This window comes from Cynocephalus volans, chromosome 4 (genome assembly GCF_027409185.1).
Source record: "Cynocephalus volans isolate mCynVol1 chromosome 4, mCynVol1.pri, whole genome shotgun sequence".
NCBI classification, from domain to species: domain Eukaryota; kingdom Metazoa; phylum Chordata; class Mammalia; order Dermoptera; family Cynocephalidae; genus Cynocephalus; species Cynocephalus volans.
In genome coordinates this window covers 161,382,139-161,403,993 of record NC_084463.1, presented here as the reverse complement: position 1 = coordinate 161,403,993, position 21,855 = coordinate 161,382,139, and the positions used below count along the sequence as shown (strand labels likewise).

The 21,855-nt window shown below is 38.0% G+C and overlaps 1 protein-coding gene across 1 annotated transcript in view; it reads right to left on the bottom strand.

The window, feature by feature from the left end:
• PACS1 (phosphofurin acidic cluster sorting protein 1) overlaps positions 1–21,855 on the bottom strand; it is a 156,964-nt gene that overhangs the window by 129,146 nt on the left and 5,963 nt on the right. The gene's annotated exons all lie outside the window — the stretch shown is intronic.

The window sequence follows — 21,855 nt, the reverse complement described above, 5'->3', positions numbered from 1 at the left end:
AAACAGAATATTAATGCTGGCTGACAACTTCTCATAATTTATTAATGGCAAAGAGTAGGCTCTGACAGGAACAGCTTTCACTTAACACCAGGAATTGCCTTTGCAGAAGGCTAGGAGATGAGGAGACAGAACTAAAGGTTCAACTTAACTTGTTAAGAAAAAGAAATCAGGAAAAAAAAAAAATCAATAGCTTTCAACAGAGTATGAAGAGAAAAGTCATTGGCTGATGAAACAACACAGTAAAATATTTCAGAGGTAAAGGGTGGGGAGAGGGCCTGGAGTAACCACAGCCAGGGGAAGGCAAAGGAAGCAGGTTTATTTAAGAGTTTGAAGGAACTGCCTTTTTGTTACTGTGGATGATGATGATACGACTCATATGCTATTGATATGAGGTAAACTAAGGATATGTTGATTGACAGACCTGCAAGAATATACACGACCGTCTCAACGAAAAACTTTGCCTGACACATTCATATGTGTACTCCCACAGGACTCACCGCCCTTCTCTGTAACTATTTAGCTCTGTCTCCTCTAGTGGATGGTGAGCTTCAAAATGGTAGGTTACAGGATATCCCCTTCATCTGGCATGGAGCTTGGCATATGGCAGGTTTTTAATAAATGCTAATTCAAGAAGTAAATGAAGGCCACACCACCTGTGCAAGATATCTCACCTGAAGCATAAGGTTACTTGTTCCAGTCAAAGAGATAATACTTGTTACAGACTGAATTGTGTCTCTCCAAAAGTCATGTTGAAGCCCTAATCCCCAATGTGACTATATTTGGAGATAGTACCTTAAGGAGGTAATTAGGTTAAATGAGGTCATAAGGGTGGGGCCCCAATATGATAGGACAGGTGTCCTTAAAAGGAAGAGACACCAGAGCTTGCCATCTCCCCTTCCCATGTGTGAACAGAGGAAAGGCCATGTAAGGACACACAGGGAGAAGGTGGCCCTCTGCAAGACAAGAAGAGAAGCCTCACCAGAAACCAACCCCATTGGCACTTTGATCTTGGACTTCCAGTCTCCAAAACAGTGAGAAAAAAAGGTATGTTGTTTAAGCCACCCAATCTGTTGTATTTATTTATGGCCAGCCAAGCAGACTAACATAACATTCAAACTAGAAAATGGATATTCTCTTGGTCTCACTGACAGTTGTCAAGATGTACAGGAGGGAGCTACTTCGTAGCAGATTATGAGATGGTGCCACATGCAGGACATCAAAGCAAGGTCAGTATTAATCATTTTGAAGCTAGAATTAGATTTCTCATGTTAAGATGGTAGATTAGGATAGGGCTTGCAAAATACAAGAGTAAGCTAGTTATGGCGGATTCAAGGGACTATAGGCAAGGTCGTTTTAATACTTGCTGCATTCTCTGTGCTAATTTCTCATTTTTCTTAGTACTCAAAACATTTCCTTAAACTCTCTAGCCTATTTCAGTTATGCCAAGGAAGAACCAACAGAAGATGTTTTGTCCTTGCTCATTAAAAGATTACCCCTGGAGTCAGTGTGGTATAGTGGTAACAATCACATAAGTAAAATAAATCCAAGTGGAAGGTGAAACTCAGTGTCCCAGCCATCTCATTCATTCAACAAATATTTACCCAGCACTTATATGCATCTGACACTAATCTAACAACAGTGAACAAAACCAGCAAAAATCCTGGCTCTTGTGGAGCTTCTATTCTAGCTGGAGGGGGGGAAATGGTAAATAATAAACATATTATATAAGGAAATTACATAGTATGTTAGAAGTTGACAAGTGCTATGGAGAAAGAAAGCAAGAATGGTGTAGGAGGAGGGAAGCTTAGGGTAGAACTCATTGGGAAGGTGACACTTCTAGGAGCAAGAATGAGCCATGTGTATACCTGGCAGAAGTAGTACAAAAACCAAGGCAGATCATGTCTGACATTTTTCAAGGAAAGGCCAAGAGGCCTGTGTGACTGCAATGGAGTGACCTAAGAAGAAGTAGTAGGTGGTCAGATTAGTAAGGAGGAGCAGGGAGTCATTTCATGTAGACTCCTGTAGACCACTGGAAGGACTTTGGATTTTGCTGTAAATTAAATGAGAACAGGTACTTCATCATCTTCCCATCTGCTGAAGCTGGGAAGTAACATTCCCTTAGGAAGGAGGCTTCTGAAATTGTGGAATCTTTCTGTATTTTGCTTTGTGCTGCAGAATTCTAGCCCCTGGCAAGAATGCTCACATGATGCCTAGTGGCAATGGCTTGACACCAACTACAGACATTCTAGAAATGTACTTTGGCAGAAGAAACACAAAGACTTATTTCACTAAAAAAACTGCAAACTTACTGTATCCTTGGGAGATGTATAAAGAACTACAATTTTGCACATGGAGAAACTGAAATACAAAGAAAAGAATTATCCATGTTTTTAAAGGCAGGCTGAACATGAAGTGGGAAGAAAACCAAATGACTACGTCCACTAGAAAATGCTGCCTTTACATGGCATCATGGAAAAGCTAGCCAGAATGTGCATCTCAAGATAAGAGGAAGGGAGGGACGCTGCTCTGAGAAAACCCAGATATGAGACATTCTTACCTAAACCCCTGCTTTCCACCATGCTTGTTCAGGTTCCATCTCAAATAAAAGGGCTTTTATCTAAATGGAAGCATGCAAACCCAAATCAGGCTCTAACCAAGGCTGCTTACAGGCATATTTCCTACTGGGAAGTATATTGTAGCAGTACAGTATATCAAAAGATAAAGTGAAATATCTATCCATAATGCTCATCTACCTTTCCAATGCTGAGATTCAATATAATCTCTAATTTCTGACTATTGTGTTATTTGCGAGCCACCCTAAAGGTTATATTTCTGGACTAGTGCAGAGGGGTGGGATGGGGTGTGGGGAGAAGCATGGAAAGTTTATATATTTTTAAAATCATCAAAAAGGTGAATAAGCCATAGAACCAAAGACAATGTTGGAGAGACAAACCACCAAAAACTCCACTGTCTTAAAACCATGATTTCATTTTCGTATTATCTTCCAGTCTTTGTCCATATGCATATAAATTTTAGAGGCAGTGTACATAAGATTTTGACCCATTATAAACATTTTCCCACATTTCTACAGTCTTCATAATTACTAGTTTTAATTGCTGCTTAATACTCCACTGAATTGATGAAACAATTTTCTAAACTTTGTTGGGGAAAATTATAACAGATTTACATAATGGCATCATTGTCACCTACAAATATATCATCCTCTTTCCCCTATGAAGCTCCAAATGTGTCTAATGCAGAAGAGAAACAAAAAGACTAACATACTCATTTATTCAACAATTATTTACTGGATGCCTGCTAAGTGTCTGGCACTGATCCAGGCCCTGACAATTGAGTAGTGAAAAAAAGACACGAAAACCCCTGACTTCATGGAGCTCACATTCTAGTGAGGGAGAAAGACAATATACAAGATAAAATCAAATAATAATCAAACAAGCAGAGATTCTTAGAGAAACTCACTCTCTCAGGCTATAAAGTGAATGATAAAGGCAGAGCAAAACTAAATCCAAGGCTTCTGCTTCTGACTCCTATTTTTCACAAGATCATGCTGTTTCTTCTAATCAATACATTCAGCACAGTTCCTCTCACAGCACTAAACCCAGGGCTTGGTTTCTTCTAGATCAGGGGCTGGCAAAATTTTTCTACAAAGGGCCAGAAAGTAAATATTTTGGGTTTTGCAGGTCACAGAGTCTCTGTTGCAACTACTCAACTCTGCCATTGTAGGGTGAAAGCAGACATACACACAACGTATGAATGAATAGGTGTGGCTGTATTCCAACAAAACTTTATTTACAAACACTGGCTGAGAGCAGGATTTGGCCTGCAAGCCACAGTTCTATATGGTTGTAAATGACCACTCAAACACTGTTAACCAGAAATAGAAGGAAGATACACATGCTATCCACAACTGGAAAATTCCATTAAGTTTATCTCTGCCATGACTCATATCTGTAATTTCCTTTCTATGCCCATTGCCACAGGCCTAAATGAGACTTTTATTTACCTTTCACTTATATACTTTCCCTGATTTTGCACATGCTATTCCTCAACCTGAATTCCCTTCCTTCCAATTACCACCTTTTAAAATCTTCTCTTTGTAAAGTACAGCTCAACTGACCATAAATTAAATAATATTAAGAACTTACTGTTGGGGCTGGCCAGTTAGCTCAGCTGGTTAGAACATGGTGTTACAACACCAAGGTCAAGGGTTCGGATGCCTACACTGGCCAGCCGCCAAAAAAAAAAAAAAAAAAAAGGTATTGTGTTTATGTATTTTTTTTAAAGTGTCCTCATCTTTTGGAGATACATATTGATGTTGTTATAGAAGAAATGCTATGATGTCTGGGATTTACTTCAAAATAATCTGGGGGTGGAAGTGGGGGCAGAAATGGGGACAAGTGATAGGAACATAGATGAAACAATACTGACCTTGAGCTGATAATGAAGCTGGGTGATGAATACATAGGGACTCATTACACATTTTTCTCTATTTTTCTATTTTTGTATATTTTAAAAATTTTCCACAACAAAAAGTTGAAAACATAAATTCCAGCTCATTGCCAGATTCTACAGATGAATTAATGCCTTTTCTCCTGTACCTCAGCATTTACTTCTATTTATTACTTATTCCAATCTGCTTTGTATCTCAGTGAGCTGTTTATACCAAGATGGTAAGCTTTTTAAGGAGAAACCCTGAATCATACTCATCTCTGTAGCTTTCTGAGTACCTTACATATAATTGACATCTGATGCTCTGTTGAAGTTATTTGAAAAAAGACCAAAACCTAACAGACGAGAGAGAAAAACAGTAACAGGAACACCTTTCACCTCCCACCTCTTCTGACCTTTATCTTAATCTTAAGGGCTGTTATCATTTCAGAGAGCTATACCATTTTCACAGAGCTCATGGGTCATCTCTAGCTCTGAGCACCAGTAATCCAACCTAAAAGTATAAAATAACAACTATTTCCCTCAATTTTCCTGGAGCCGGTGGAGTGTGGGTAGAGCAAGATTTTGTACCTAAAAAGGAGATGACATTATTCTTTTCCACCGATTCCAAGGCCCCCAGTAATTTTAATAATAATAGTAATAGTAATAGTAGTAGTAATAAGCCTGATAGAGTCACAGTCGCTGAAGAGTTTCAGGCAGGAGCATGTGTCTGTCCTGTTCATTATGCATCCACTACTTAGCTCCACTACAAACCCTCTTTCTAACATAAAAGAAGAGAGGGAAAAAAATCCTTCCTCAGCCATTCAATGATGATACTTACCACACATAGGTTGGTTTGATTTAGAGGAGAGATCAAGGATGTCCCTATCAGGTAGCTCTGGTTTCAAATTTTAAGTATCTTAAGTTCCTCAGAAAGACTGGAAAATTTCCACTGCTATATTTAGCAAAAGGTTCCCTCAGCCCACATTATATAAAATGAAAATAAAAACTCTGCTTCTAAAACATAGACAAGTTTTTAAACAGTGCTTAATGTATCAAGTGTAAACACACAGAACTTTGGTCTGGAATGAAGAAACCTCAGTCATTCCCTGAGTCTACTGCTAACAACATATAATGCTGCTTCAAGACCCAGCTCTCCCTCAAATGTCCATCTCTCTCATAGCTTCGTCTATCAGTTCCAGTCCTACTCCTGGACTCGTGCTGTGATCCCGTGTCTTCAACTGCCTGGTAAGTAATTTTAATGTATGCAAAAATACTAATTTCCCCACTACAACCAACCAATACACCTCCCGACCACCTTTTTTCCAACTTCCCTGTCTCCTTCAATGGCACATCGGTCTAAGACAACCAGTAATATCTAGTACTCCTCCCTTATGCCTGACTACCCTTTCTTTGAATCCTGTCCCTCTCTGTCCCTATTCCCTGAGTCCAGTCCCCTATCCCTTCATGATCAAATAACCCAATCAAAAAATAGAGTAAGTGTACACTAAAAAGAACAAATTAGAACGAAACCTTTTGACTTACAGGGATTTCTATAAGATGTTCAGTGAGAAAAACAAGATGCAAAAATTCGTTTTTTTAAACAATATCTGCAACCCACTATTTGCATGTGTACATATATTTCTATATTATACAAGAATGAAGAAAAATATGGAAGGATGAATGCATGAGTTACCTGGTATGGGGGTGATGCAAAAAGAAAGAAAAAGGGGGAAAGGAGGCAAGCAAAAGAGAATAACAATAGACTTTACTAAAATAAATAAATAAGACTCCTTTTATGTATCTATATAAAAATAGATATGTTTTCAGACAAATTCAACTTGCATGAATGAAAGAATCTTCCATTCACTCAGAAAACAAAATATTTTTAAATACTATGCCAGATTTAAAACATGTCTTCAAATTCTTTGACAGTCCTCTCATGAAAAGGTAGAAACAAATTCCCTTCTCTTGAATATGGCTAGCCTTAGTGACTCACTACTAGTGAAGAGAATGCAGTGGGAATGACACTGTGTGACTTCCCAGGCTAAATGGGAAAAGGTGATATGGCTTCCGCCTGGCTTGCTCTTTCTTGTGATGCTTGCACTTGGAACCCAGCCACCACGCAGTGAGGAAGCCAAACTCAGCCACCTACACTAGGTGTTTCAGCCATAGCCTTAGTGGAGGTCCCAGCCAACAGCTAGCCTCAGCCACCAGACATGTGAGTGAGCGACCTGTGGTGATTCCGGCCCCCAGTCTTTGAGCCACCCCAACTAACTTTGAGTGGAGTCAAGAGAATTGACTATCCTTGCTGAGCTCTACCCAAATTTCAGTTTGTGTGCAAAATAATACAGTCCTTATTTTAAATAAGTTTTCGAGTGGTTTTTTTACACAACAGTAGATAACTGGAACAAATACTATTTAAGATTTTGCAGAGTAAATTGGGTTACTTCTCACTTTCCACCTCTCGTCTTAGAAGTCATTGTTAAGAAGTTTACCACTTGTCTATCTGTTTTCCTGCTTCCATCTGTAAGGGCTCAAGGACACAGGGTGCTGGGGCAGGGGTTTGGGGGTGCATGAAGATATGGCAGATAAGAGGAGAAGGCCAGGATAGTTGGAAGACCAGTTACGATGGGCAAATAAGTAAGTATGTTGAAGATAATGAAAGCTAGATTTGTCACAGAAAGGGGTAAGGCTGGAGAGAACCCTGAGGTGTTATATTGGAATTGAAAACATCAGTTTGAACTCATGGGGTTTTTTTGTTTTGTTTTCTGGCTGGCCAGTACTGGGATATGAACCCTTGACCTTGGTGTTATAACACCATGCTCTAACCAAATGAGTAACTGGCCAGCCCCGAACTCATAGATTTTTAAGTTACATACAGAAATAGATACAGAAAGAGATGAATGTATATGTATATGTATTATGTACTTATACTGTATATACATACAGTCAGCCCTCCATATCCATGGGTTCTGCATCCATGGGTTAAACCAACCATGGATCAAAAATATTTTTTAAAAAATGCATCTGTACTGAACATGTACAGACTTTTTTTTTCTTGTCATTATTCTCTAGTATCATGACTATTTACATAGCATTGACATGTACTTTATGTAACCTAGACATGAGGATGTATGTAGGTTATATGCAAATACTATGCCATGTTATATCAGGAACTAGAACCAATCCCCCACAGATATCAAGAGACGACTGTACTTGTATTTCCTGCCTCCATCTCCAGAGAGCACCTAGAAGCAATGACATCCTATAGCAAGAAGCACAACAAACTCCAAGATATTGGTTTCTAAATACAATACTCCATTAAAAGGCCCAGGAATCCTTGGAGAAAGAGCTGATTCCAGAGCGAGGGCAAGGAAAATGTAAGAAGAGCCTGGAACATCCTGTTGTTCTAGAAAATTAGTAAGTGTTCAAAGAATGATAAGGACATCTAAAAGGGAAATGGCTTGAAGGGCTCCCACTGGCCAGATCCGGAGTAATTTGAGCATCAAAATTAATAATGATACGAACAAATTACAACCTAATGAGTAAAATATAAATCCAGAGTCCATATGGGAAGGAAGGAAAAGGGAAAGCTCATCATTACGCAGAAGACCAATTTATAAATGTAGAAGGAATAATGGAAACAAAAAAATCATCATCTGGCAACCACACAGTGATGACTAATTTAGGCAGGACACCAATGCTGTAGCTTGAAGTTTGATGAGGAACAGGATATTGGCATAACCTCAAATTGTCTCCACACAAAATACTCATCAGTTACAAAGGGAAAAACAATGACATTACAGTGGAGAAAAACAGAGATACATGGCAGACACAAACACGGCCAGGTGTCAACATCACCAGTAACAGGGCTGGTTAATATAACATGCCCCTTCATGTGATGTGCTGAGAATATTATAGGGTCATTGTTTGTGATATATTTGTCAAGAAATCATCACCTGAGTCTGATCATGAGGAAATTTTAAGGCATCATCTTCCAGGTCATCCTCTTGAACATAAAACTGTTAAGGATATAAATGACAGAAAAAGACTAAGGGATTATTCCAGATTGGAGGATATGAAGAGACATGCCAACTAAGTGCAATGCATGTTCCCTGATGTGATCCTGGAACAAAACAGAAAGAGAGACATCGTTGGGGCAGTTTACAATGGAAGCAAATGTGAATGGGGTATACGGATTGGGCAGTAGAAGTATCACTACTAATTACTTGACTTAGAGGGATATACAATGGTTATGTGGCAGTGCCCTTGATTGGGGGAAATAAACACTGAAATATTTAAGGGTGACAATAGAGCATCATGTGCGTAACTTGGTCTCAACTGGCTCAGAAAAACTAATTTAGAGAGAGAAATAGCATAATAGAGTAAATGCAGCAAAATGCCAACTGTTTGGGAAACTGGGTGAGGTGAGAGGGATGTGGAAATTTCTCCCAGTCACAGACTAGAAAAAAATAGTATACATCAGATACACAAACACACAACACACATTCACATAAACGTAATATGTATCTGATAAAAGACTTGATCTGTAATATATAAAGAACTCCTACAAATAAATTATAAAAAGACCAACATACTAATTTTTAAAATAGAAAGATGACTTGAACAGATACTTCAAAAAGAAGATATCTAAATGGACAATCAGCAGGTATTCAATGTCATTAGTCATTAGGAATATGCAAGTTAAAGCCACAAGGAGTTAGCATATCCATTAACATGGCTAAAATTAAAAAGATTGACAAAACTAAATGTTGGTGGAGTTATAGAGCAATAGGAAGTTTTGTATATTGCTAGTATTAGTGACCTATTGTTGCATAACAATATCACCACAAACTTATTATAGCTTAGAACAGTACATGTTTATTATCTCAGTTTCTGTGGGTTAGAAGCCCAGGCACAGCTAGTTGGGTCTTTTATGAGATGGCAATCAAGGTGTCGGCTGGGACTGTGGTCTCATCTGAGGCTTGAGTGAGATAGAACCCGTTTCCAAGCTCACATGGTTGTTGGCAACAGTTTCCTTGTGGGCTGCTGGACTAGGGCCACAATTTCTTGCTGGCTATAGTCTTGAAGATGCCCCAGGCTCCCTGCCAGAAGGCCCTCTCCATAGGCAGCTCACATCGTGGCAACATGCTTCTCCAAAGCTAGCAAAGGAGAGAATTGCCTCAAAAGATGGGTATTACAATCTGATGTAGCATGTTCATGTACATCCTGTCACTTTTGCCATATTCTATAAGTAAGGAGCAAGTCATAAGTCCCACCCACACCCAAGGGGACGGGATTACACTAGGACATAAATACCAGGAGATACGGATCGTGGAGGCTGCATTAGAGTCTATCTGTGACAGTTAGCGGTAATGTAAACCGATACAACCACTTTTGATAAACTGGCAGTTTCTTACAAAGTTAAATTTATCTATTCTAAGACCCACCATTCTACTCCACCATTCTACTCCTACATATTTACCCCCAAAGAAAATAAAATGTATGTCCATAAAAAGACTTGTACAAGAATGTTCAGAGCAGCTTCATTCATAAAAACAAAAAACTGTAAACAATTCATATGCCCATCAACAGGAGAATGAATAAACAAAGTGTGGTATCTGTTTCAAGGAAATACTACTTGGCAATAATAAAGAATGAACTACTAACACACACAACATGGGATGAATCTGGCAAAAGAAAGCAACACAAAAACACAAACCACATGATTCCATTTACATGAAATTCAAGAACAGAACTAATCTATGGTCATAGAAACCAGAACAGTCATTGGCTATGAGGGGTGGGAGATGACTGCAAGTGATAAAAATGTTGTGTCTTGATTGGGGTGTGGGTTACATGAATGCATATGTTTGTCAAAACTCCTCAAACTATAAACAAAACTGAGATCTGTGAATTTCACTGCATTTAAATTTTACTTCCATAAAAAACTGTTTAAAATTACATATTAATAGAAAACAAAGAAAGTTTAGCACAGTAGTTAAGAGCACAGATTATGGAGCCAGACTGCCAGGGTTTGAACTGGCTGTGCTGCTTTCTTGTGCGAGTTATCTAACCTCTTGTACTTCTGTGCCTGTCTGATGATTAAATGAGTTAACACACAGACAATTAGAACAGCACCTGGAACATACTATATATTCAAGTAATATTAGCTGTTACTAAACAAAAGTAAAAAGACAATTATTAATGCTTGGAAAAATAAAAAGTTGGCCAGGAAAAGAAAAATCAGTCTACTACATGGCTCAACAATGACTTGCCTTTCTATGGTCACAATAATAAAAACCCTGAAAAAATGATCTAACCAAAATTACAATTTTATTGGAAGAATAGGGTGATGATGAAAAAGCTTCCACAGCTATAAATCACCAGATAATATGCAAAGGTTGTTTTCTAAACAAGCCTTGTAGAACTACTTGACTCTGAAATAAATGTATAACTTTGATTAAAAATAAAAATGAAAAAAAAAAAAAAAACTATCGGGAGAAGTAGACTACTAAAAAATAAAACCAGGGAGGAAAATAATCAAACACTGAAACTTCAAATGAAGCAAAATGCAATTAAAAAGATCATTTAGTCTGTGTATAAGAAATTGCTTTCTAGAGGTAACACTAAGTATGGAGACTAAGGTTTGTTTGCGAGGAAAGTCACATTGAAATTCAATACCTTACTAGTATTAAGTATATTCCATATTAAAATTGCAAAGACAGTATCCCTCCTGCATCACAACCTTTTATCCACTAACAGGCCAGGGATTTCTCAATTGACTGGAAGGCCAGGGTTAGTTATAGTGAATTAATACGAATGAGAATTTAATTGTAATAAAGTATCACCTATGTTCATATAGTACCTTTCACTGAGGAACATAAAACTGCTTAGTGATTTTATCTTAATCCTCAAAGAATTTCTAAGCAGTAAGACAATAAAAGAAATGGAAAGTGAGTGGTTTGTCTACTTTCATTTACGAAACCAGAATTAAGACACAGGAATCCCAATAGATTAGTGCTCTTGTTGCCTTTCTATAAACACACAGGCTTTTAGAAGATAGATGCCACTTTCCATGAATAAGTTATGGCTATAGTGACCAAACTCAAAGAACCCCAAACTGGGAAGATCTAAATTATTTAGGAGGCTTTGTCTTGGTAATTATGCCCACAGTCCCAGCAAAGAACAGTTAGCAAATACATAAATTTATATCAACGACATAAATTTCTATAGTACTCTGAAGACTTATAAAGCATTTATAAGTAGTTTCATCTGTTCTTCCCAACAACTTTGAGTAGTCAACTAGACAGTTACTTTTATTTCTTTCCATTTTGATGAGAAGATTGGGGCTCAAAAGGTAACCAACCCCAAATCACAGAGTTTTTAATTGTTAAAGGAGGGATTTAATTCTTCTGGCTCCAAGCCTAGTGTTTAATCCACTCTATCAATAGGTCTATAAATAGAAGTCTGTGAAGATTAATCATTTGCTTATTTTTATTTTTAAAGGCTAGATTATAGATGGCAACATATGAAACTGTTGGCTTACTTTAGGTCTCTTCCTAAAACAAACAAGCAAAAAGTCAAACACACTTGACATTCAAGCACACTTTCATTTACGGACTACAAAAACTGTAATAAAGGCAAAATGTCTTCAACAAGTGAGTCTTCAATAGAGTGACAGTGGTAGTAATATATGTAGGGTGCTTTCTGGAATGTCATAATGATTAGGAACTTCACTGACATTCAGTGGTGAAAAAAATAAGGCCAGACATTCTGCAATCTACAGGTGTGGGAACCTTTGAGTCCCACACAATTGAGAAATGACTAGCATCCCACATGATTTCCAACATTTCTGTAAGTGAAAACACTCTGCCCTGGGACAGAACCAGGTTTAGAAGTGCCTAAAGTTTTACAAAAGTTAGAGGGTCCTCTTTAAGAAAAAGCATACAAAGTTACAATTATAAAATTAGCTCTAGGATTTAAAAATATCAAATACATAGGAATACATCTAAAGAAAGATGTAGAATACTTCTACGCTAAAAAGTGCAAAACAAATTAAAGAAGACCTAAATAAATGGAAGGACATATCATGTCCATGGACTGAAAGGCTCAATATTTTAAAGATTTCAGTTATCTCCAAATTAATCCATAGACCCAATGCAATCCTAAATAAATAGCCCTCCCCCAAAAAAGCTTTTAAGGAAATTGAAAAGTTGATTCTAAAAGTTCTAAGGAAATACAAAGGGCAAAGAGGCAGTTATTAAGAAGCACAAAGCTGTCAGATTTCTACCACCAAGTAACAGGTCTATTATAAAGATATGGTAATTGAGACAGGTGGACATTAGTGCAAGGATGGACAAACTGACCAATGGTACAGAACAGAATGTCTAAAAACATAACCACCTGTAAAATGGCATGAGACTTATGATTGAAGTAACGATGCAATGCAGTGGAAAAAGGATGATCTTTTAAATAAATGGTGCAGGGTTAAATGAATATCCATATTGGGGCAAATGTATCTTAACTCCCACCTCACACTACACACAAATATCAATTCCATATGGACTGTAATATGAAAGGTAAGCAATAAAGCTTTTAGAAAAAATGTTAGAGAACATCTTCATAATCTTAAAGTAGGCAAAGATTTCTTAAAACAGCCCATAAAAGGCACTAAACATAAAGGGGAAATTGATAAATTGGACTATATTAAGAATTTGTTCATGAAAAGATACCATTAAAAGAGTAAAAAGACACCCAGAGTATGAAAGGATATTTGTAAGTAGAAGAACTCCTACAAGTCAATAAGCAACAGAGAGACAACCCAATAGAAAAATGGGCAAACACCAGCAACGATCACTAAGCTGTCTCAGGAAGCACCCCGGACTCCTGAGCTGGGGTGGTGGGGGACCAACGCCTCAGCCATGCCCCCCGCCTCCGATACCTGCAACCAGCCCAGAGAAGACCACTGAGCTGCTGCAGAAAGCACCCCAGGCTCTTGAGCCAGGATGGTAGGGGAGCAAGGTCCTCAGCCACACACACACCCACATCTGCATCCAGCCCAGCGACGACCACTGAGCTGCCACTGGAAACACCCTGTTCTCCCCTGCCAGAATGAGGGGGGTGCAACGGGCCTTGATCATGCTCCCCTACCTCCTACCCTATATCCCTTCCCCCTTTTCCTCTCCCCCCCCACAACTGCTCTGCAACATCTTAGAATGTAAAAAAATAATAATATTAATAAATAAATTTTAAAAAGAAAAAGAGAAAGAAAAATGGGCAACCAAGCTGAACAGACAACTCATAGAAGAGGATATCCAGATGGCTGATAAACATATTAGGTACTCAACATCATCAAGGGAATGCAAATTAAAACCACAGGAGAAGCGCTTTTACCCTAGTCAGAATGGCTAACATGAAAAAGGCAAAGAATACCAACTGTTGATGGAGATGTGGAGCAACAGGAACTTTTATATATTGCTAAGCTAAATATACATATAACATATTCCAGCAATTCCACTCCTGGTTATATACTTGAGAGAAATGAGTGCTCAAGTCTACCAACTGATATGTGCAAAAACGTTCACAGAAGCACGATTCATAATAGCCCCAAACTGGGAATCTCCCACATGATCAGCAGCAGCAGAATGGTTAAAGAAATTGCAATATATTCACACAGTGGAATACTATACAGCAGCTATAACTACATGCAACAATGTGGATGAATCACGTAAACATAATGTTGAGCAAAAGAAGTTAGATATGAGAGTATACACTGCACGAAGTACAAGGACAGGCAAAACTACTTTATGCTATTAGAAGTTAGGATAATAGTTATCTTTGGTGGAAGGGGAAAGGTGGTGATTAGCAATGCTCTGTTTCTTGATGTAGGTGCTGGTTATCAGCTGTACTTACTATATGTGTACTTTTCTGAATACATATGACATTTCAATAAAAAGTTGTTTGGTTGTATGAATTACATATGCAGTGCCATGGAAGTAGCCTGTGCACATGAAGGATCCTGAAGTTTAAGCTTCATCAGCTTCATAATAAATTTGCCTTTGACCCCGCCACGACATGTATGTAAGTAAAAAGAAGTTTATAATTATCTAAGCCTAGATCTAAAGAGATTTTACAGAGAAACAGATTTTTTTTTTTACCATATAACACACACTGTATTTTCCAGGAATGTAACTACTATGTAAATAGAGGAAAGACTGTCCTTGTGTGTAGTTTTCTGTGAAGATTTATTCACCATTTAAAAAAATCATATCGCCAATGGCATTGCCACATATCATCTGAGTCACCAATGCAATACACCTGTATCAGTCTCTATTTATAGGGTCATATGCACAAAGATAAAGCAAAGCTATATGTACCTGGAAGCACCTGACGGCTATGGTTTCTAAAGTGCTGTGAGCATTTACATTTGTCTTAGAATTTACATACAAAAATGCATATTTGATTACAAATAACGCTCCTTTTATTTTTCCTTTATATTGCAGTTAAGATATTGTAGACGTATCAGTAAGTTTTATTATCTGGGAATTTCATTTCAGGATAGAAAAGGGGCCATAGCTGAGGGCTTCAATCACAACCCCCACTGACATCTGCATCCAGCCCAGCAATGACCAACCCACAGCTGGAAGCCCCCTGGTCTCCCCTGAAGGAATGAGGGGGTTGCCACAGGCCTCAACCACGCCCCCCCTTTCTCCTTCTCCCACCCTATTTCCTTCCCCATTCCCATCTCCCCCCCCAACTGCTCGTAACATCTTACAATGTAAAGAAAAAAAAAATTAATAAATAAACTTTTTTTTTTTAAAGGGGGCCATAGGGTCTGATAGGGTTGAGAAGCAGATACAAACCATCAGTCTATCCTAAAAACTGTAAAGAGAATTTTAATTCCTGAACTTGATAATTGTTCTTTTATTCTACTTGCATCATCTGAATCACAAGTAATACATTTATCTAAAACGTAAAAAAAAAAAAAACCCAGCTGCCATTTTCAAGAGCAATTACCTAAGTATATTTATCATAAATTTGATCTAGACTTGGTGAGCAGAACAAGAGAGAAATAGGAGTTCTAACTATAAGATCTATCTATGAGTCCTTTTTCTTTTAAATCAGTAAGATCCAGTTTGGCATTCTCAAGCAAAGTGCTCCATTATTTTTCTGTTCTCTTTCAAAAATAGCTCCACCTTCAAGATTACACAAATTAGATCATTCTGCAGCAGGATTCCTCCTTACAGTGCAGCTCCTAGGAAGCGCAGACAGGCTGTCTGCTATAGCAAACCAGTCATTTTTTTAAAAACCATACATACAATGTTTTTAACTTTTCAATTCACTGGGTTAGTGACAAAGGATTTGGGCTACAGTTATTAATGGCTTCTGTAATAGATCTTCCTCTTTGAAAACTACCAAATAAATAAGGATCAAAGAGGAGATACCGAACAGAGCAAATATGACAGCAGAATAATTAAGGATGTTGAAACTCAGCTGCTCCAACAGCTTCATCATGGCCCAGAGCATAGAAAGAACTTACCCAGATTTTTAACACAATCAGGCGCTCAACCACGATTATTCCATCACCCAGTAAATTCACAAGGAAATTTACTTTCAACTGATAACAAACAGCAAAAGTAGAAACAAAAGAAACCCCTCAGGAGTTCTGAAGAGCTCTGTTACACAGACCTTGTACTGTATAAAGTCACTAGGATAAAGAGATGACAATAACAACTTAAAAATAAACAGAAAACTGACACAAAGAAGTAAAATGAAATTCTGGAGTCACCCTTGAATCCTCTTGTTCTGTTATACCTCAAACCCAATCCATAAGCAAATCCTTGAGGCTTGAAAATAGACCCAGAATCTGACTACTTTCTCATTTACACCTGCACCACCCTGGTCCACGCCAACACCATCTCCCACCTAGGTCAGCACAATAGCCTCACTGGACTCCCTGCTTCCACCCCTGCCTTTCTTTGCAGGCTATTCTACACACAGTGGTCAGTGGCTCCTTAAAGGTGGAAGTCATTATCATTCCTCTCCTCTGGCTCAAAATCCCCAATGACTTCCCATCTCACTCAAGGTCAAAGTCAGAGTCCTACAACAGCCTATGAGATCTGCTCCCTTTACCTCTCTGATTTTAATCTCCTATTACTCTCTCCTCATTCACTTGGCTCCAGCCACACTGGCCTCCTGGATATTCCTGGAATATACCGATACTTCCTGTTCCCTGTACCGGGAAGGCTCTTCCCATAAAATTCTCTTGGCTTGCTTCAATGTGTGCTCCACACAGCTTGCTCACCTTTTGACACCTTTCTAGAGCACCTTGTTTAAAACTGTAAACGATCTCCTCCCTCTGACCCACTTATCCCCCCTTCCTACTTTATTTTCTCAGATATACCTTACCATTTGCTCTCTCATTTGTTCACTGTCTGCTGCCCACCCTGACCCTAGAAGGTCTGCTCCCCAGAGCTAGAATTTTTGTCTGTTTTGTTCTCTGCTCTTTCCTCAGTATCTACAACAGTCACTGGCATACAATGTATGCTCCATAAGTATCTTTTGACTAAATGAGGGAACTGAACAGAGGTAGGTAGAGGAAGAGTGAGTTACAGGGACTTATCCAAACCCACATGGTGAGGTAAAGCCAAATAAGAAATTAAATTATAAAGTCAAAGCATTTCTGGCATATGGCTTTAAAGAGATGATAGCAGTTCGCTGAACTTTTTCCTCCAGATATATATATTATTTATTTTTTTTAAAGATGACCAGTAAGGGGATCTTAACCCTTGACTTGGTGTTGTCAGCACCACGCTCACCCACTAAGCTAACCGGCCATCCCTATATAGGATCCGAACCCGTGGCCTGGGTGTTATCAGCACCGTACTCTCTCGAGTGAGCCACGGGCCAGCCCCCTGCGGATATATTATAATAGGAGGAAATAACTGACTGACAAACAAAAAATAAATAGAGCCTCATCCTAAAAAGTCATTCTTCTACAAATGTTCTCTTAAATGGATTTAAATAAGACAAAGCCCCACCATATGGAGACATAGCATTCATTTATCAGTGAGGCCACCTTAAAACTTGGCCCTTCAGGAACTTAAATAAACATCACTTGGCCTAAATCCAAAGCACACCAAACTAAGTTTAGGCCAAATCTTAGATTTAGGAGACCATATCCCATTTCCAGCTGAAGTTTGCTTCCCCAATGAGAGGATACTTTCCTTTTTCTCCACGAAGGACAACCAAAGGAATTAATGGGCAATGTTCAATAATGTTACAGCTATTCCTTTTTATAAGCTTTTTTTGTTTGTTTTTAAGGAAAGATAGAGAGGACTATCTACAAGTAATAAAAACAAGGCAATAATGATATTACACACATTTAATGAACAATTCTCCCCATTAAAGGCAAGGGCATAAACAATTTATTGCACATTTTGGTGGCAGAGAGGAAATACAATTAAATCCATTAATAGCCACAAGAGTTTTTATGTTCCCAGAGGACTTTGGTTTCCAGAGTTGCTTATTCATTTTCATCCACAGCAAAAATGGCACAAGGCAGAGATGACAGAATGTTGTAGACTAATTTCCACATATTTTAATTTTGAGAGACAATTCTATTAAACAATAGACTTAAGGTATATTGCACTGCCACATTCCATTGTCTATGAGCTGAAAGTACCAAACAAAAACCTACTTGTGAAGACAATACAAGTGATGACTAACACAAATCAGGGCTACCACAGTACAAATATTATACCATCATACTCACAGTTTCACTGACATGACCCGAAGATGTGAAGTGAAGGTAATGAGTTCTGTAATATAGATGTTCATATATTTTACATACATTTTGTTTCTCTTCATAACAAATCAATGAGGTTAAAAAAAAAAAAAAGGTATCAATTCAAAACATCAGGGAAAAAAAGTGACTTGCCCAGAGATAATTAAACAAATTTGACCAAACATATAGCGCTATATTTACTAATCCAGAACACTCCAATCCAAATGCAAAAGTTGACTTATATCTCTAAGTGTATCTTCAATAGGGTTTTTGACTCCCTAAGATTTTAGAAGATTAAACACCTCCCCTAAACTCACCACTGTCCCTACTTCTCTGAAGCACAACCAAGACCAGGAGGTAAGCAAAAATGTTTCCACCTCACCCCTAAAACATCCCGGCTTTGAATCTCATATTCTCAGATTATACTGCCAAATACTCTTAGCCTTGTATTCAGAGCCCATTCATTCTTATTATTTTCAATTATCTGGTTCTTCAGCCCAGAGCAATAAGAACAAAAACAAAACTAAAAAAGCAAACATATGAATATGAACTATGTAGTAGTCTACACTGTTCATTAAGTTCTGATGTTCATCATGATGATCCAGACTCAAGGAAGGTTAATCTGTTATTTATACATCCTTAGGAAGAACCAGAAACAAGTAAGTATATTTGTGGATTTCCAACCAAAACGGAAACATAAAGCCTTGGTGCCTATTAAAGGCAAAAATTAACATATACACAAAGAACCAGATTCAGGAGAAAAGGTAAATGTATTACCAGGTTTCTCCTGTAAAAGTAGAATGTAGTTTTTGTTTTCCTTTACTTTCTTTTTTTTCGATGGCTGGCTGGTACAGGGATCAAACTTAGAATACAGCTTTTCTATAGTTTGAGAAACAAAAAAAAACTTAAGGAGACAAGAGAAAAATATCAACTACATTTAAGTCCTCATTTTCCTAAGGAGTTGCTCAGATTTTATTGGTGATAAATGGCTAACTGTAAACCGGTTTAGTTGCTCTTTTGGCTGCCAAACCAGAGCTAAAGAAGTCAGCAGGTAGAATAGGGAAGCTGTCAAGTCGAGCTGGCTCAAAACACAGTTGTGGTTTGCAGGAGGGGCCTGCACCATCTCTGGCAGGATGTAGAAACAGGATCCAGACCCAGCCACTGCTTCAGAGAACTAAAATATTTTGCTTTGACTTTCTAGTCTAATAAGCTTGGGTTTTGGCAGGATTTGTGCATAAGATGAACCCAAGACCTTGTAATGGTTCGACTGAGAAAATCAGAATATCACGCTGATTCTAGAAAGAAAGTAGGTTTTTGTTTGAAGGTTGGGGAGCAGAGAAATTGAACTGGCAAGAAAGACAGCAATAGTAATAGTAACAGCTAATATTTATTGTTTTCTTAATTAACATATGCATAGTGCCACATATGCAATTAACATGTATTAATCTCATTTAATTCTCATGATAACTTACTATGAGATTATTATGCCCATTTTACAGATGAGAACATTGAAGCATTAGAGAAGTTAAATAAGCTGCCCAAGGTCACTCAAATGGTAAAAAGTACAGTCAGGATTCAAATCCAGGCCAACTGGCTCAGACCCACACTCACAGTCACTATGCTACACAGCCCCTCACTCTCTATAATGGTAACAGAGCAGCATTCTGTAATTACAACTGACAAAGCACAGGGCATTAAATACTATTAGCCAACTATGTGAACCAGACAGGGCTTGGGGGACCAGGTTTAACAAAAGAAATAGCTCTGGTGTCAGACAGTAATAATTCATGAGACAAATCTGTGCGGTCTTGCAAAAATGCCTTCATGTCACTAGGTCTCGATTTCCCCTTCTGAGAAAAGGGATCTCGGTACCTGCCTCAGAGGGTTATTGTGGCACACAGTGAATGCTCAATTCATCAGAGTTATTTCAACTCAAATGTCACCTGTGACCTTCCCTGACCACCCTATCCAAAACAGCCCTTCCCTCAACACTCTCAATTCCCCGCCCTATTTTTCATAATGACACTACTCACTATCCAGCCATTTACTATAGATCTAATCACTCTGGGCTGGCCAGTTAGCTCAGTTGGTTGGAGCATGGTGCTGATAACACCAAGGTCCAGGGTCTGATGCCCGTACCAGCCAGCCACCAAAATATTTTAAAATAAAGAAATAAATTAATTAAACTTCACTCTGTTACTAGTGGTTATCTTCTGGGAGAGACTGGGGCAGCAGACAATGGGCAGAATTACTAACAGTGGATGTGCCATGTGTTTGAGAGATACCATAAAACAAAGAAACAGGAGAAAAAAGCTGCTCCTTAAACCCTGAAGCCATTTCATGTTTTTAACAAGAAACAGAAAAAAGTTAGTGAGGAAGGATCAAATTAATAACAAATTATGTTCTAAGCCTTTTGTGTGTCTAAACTATGCTTTAAAAACTCTGCTACAAAGAATGTCTCACCTATGAAGAGAGGAAACTTAAAGGCACACAGACACACAATGTTTTGAAGAACTGAAAAGAAAAAATATCTTCCTATATCTGAGGACAATAATCAGTCTAAAATTCCTTAGAGACAATTACTACGCCAATTATACCCAAAATGTTACATGGGGGAAATCCTGCTCCCTACAAGGTTTTGAGAGGTAGACTGTCATTTGGAGGAGTTACATAGTCTACAAAAAGAGGAACAGCTGTTGAAGTTTTAAAACATCACTCCTTTCATATCTATATCAGGTCACTAAAAAACGTACAGAGTAAATTACCCACAGTGCAATTCCTAAGATGCACACAGCTCTAAAAAATGTTTTTGCCAAAATAACCTGTGGGTATTACCTAGTGTAGTTCTATGTTTACAGAACTAAAAGCACTAAAAGGATGAATGAAACCCAAATTTATCTGGGGTCTTCAAAAGAGAAAAGAAAAAGAACAATATTCCAGGTTCAAAAAAAGTGGTAAAGCTAGAACTGAACTCAAGTATTTTAACCTTCAGGGTATCTGAAAAACATTACACTCTAAAAGAATCTGCACAAACAGTAAATAAATAAATCTGCCATCATCAACGCTTGTCTTATCACCTATGCCTCACCATCTAACCATCACAAGGAAAGTAATGATCTAGAACATTCTCCATTTACCATTTTTGCTATCAATAAAAACGAGCAAACTCCAGAATCAAGAAAAGAAGGTAATGAGTGGAATGAAACTTTAGTCCCCATTTACTCATCCATTCAATGTTCACTCAATATGTACTTTCTTACAGCTTTATTGCGATATAAAATTCATAAAGATTATCCCTTTGAAGTGGTGTTCAGTATATTCACAGAATCAATATGTATTTTTAAGGCAAAATTTATTGGTCTTTTCTATAATACATTTTTATTGTAGAAATGTTAGAAATCACCAAAAAAAAAAAAAAAAGATGAAAATTAAAATTGCACACAATCCTATTTTAAAAACCACTTTGGAGTCAATGCCTCTAGTCACTTTTCTCAACAGATACTGACCAAGACCTAAAACTATGGGAAACAAATGGCAGAGAGGCACCTGAAAGCAAATAGGGACAGGAAGAAGTAGAGCAAATCAGAAGGTAACAACATTTAAAAGGAAAAAAC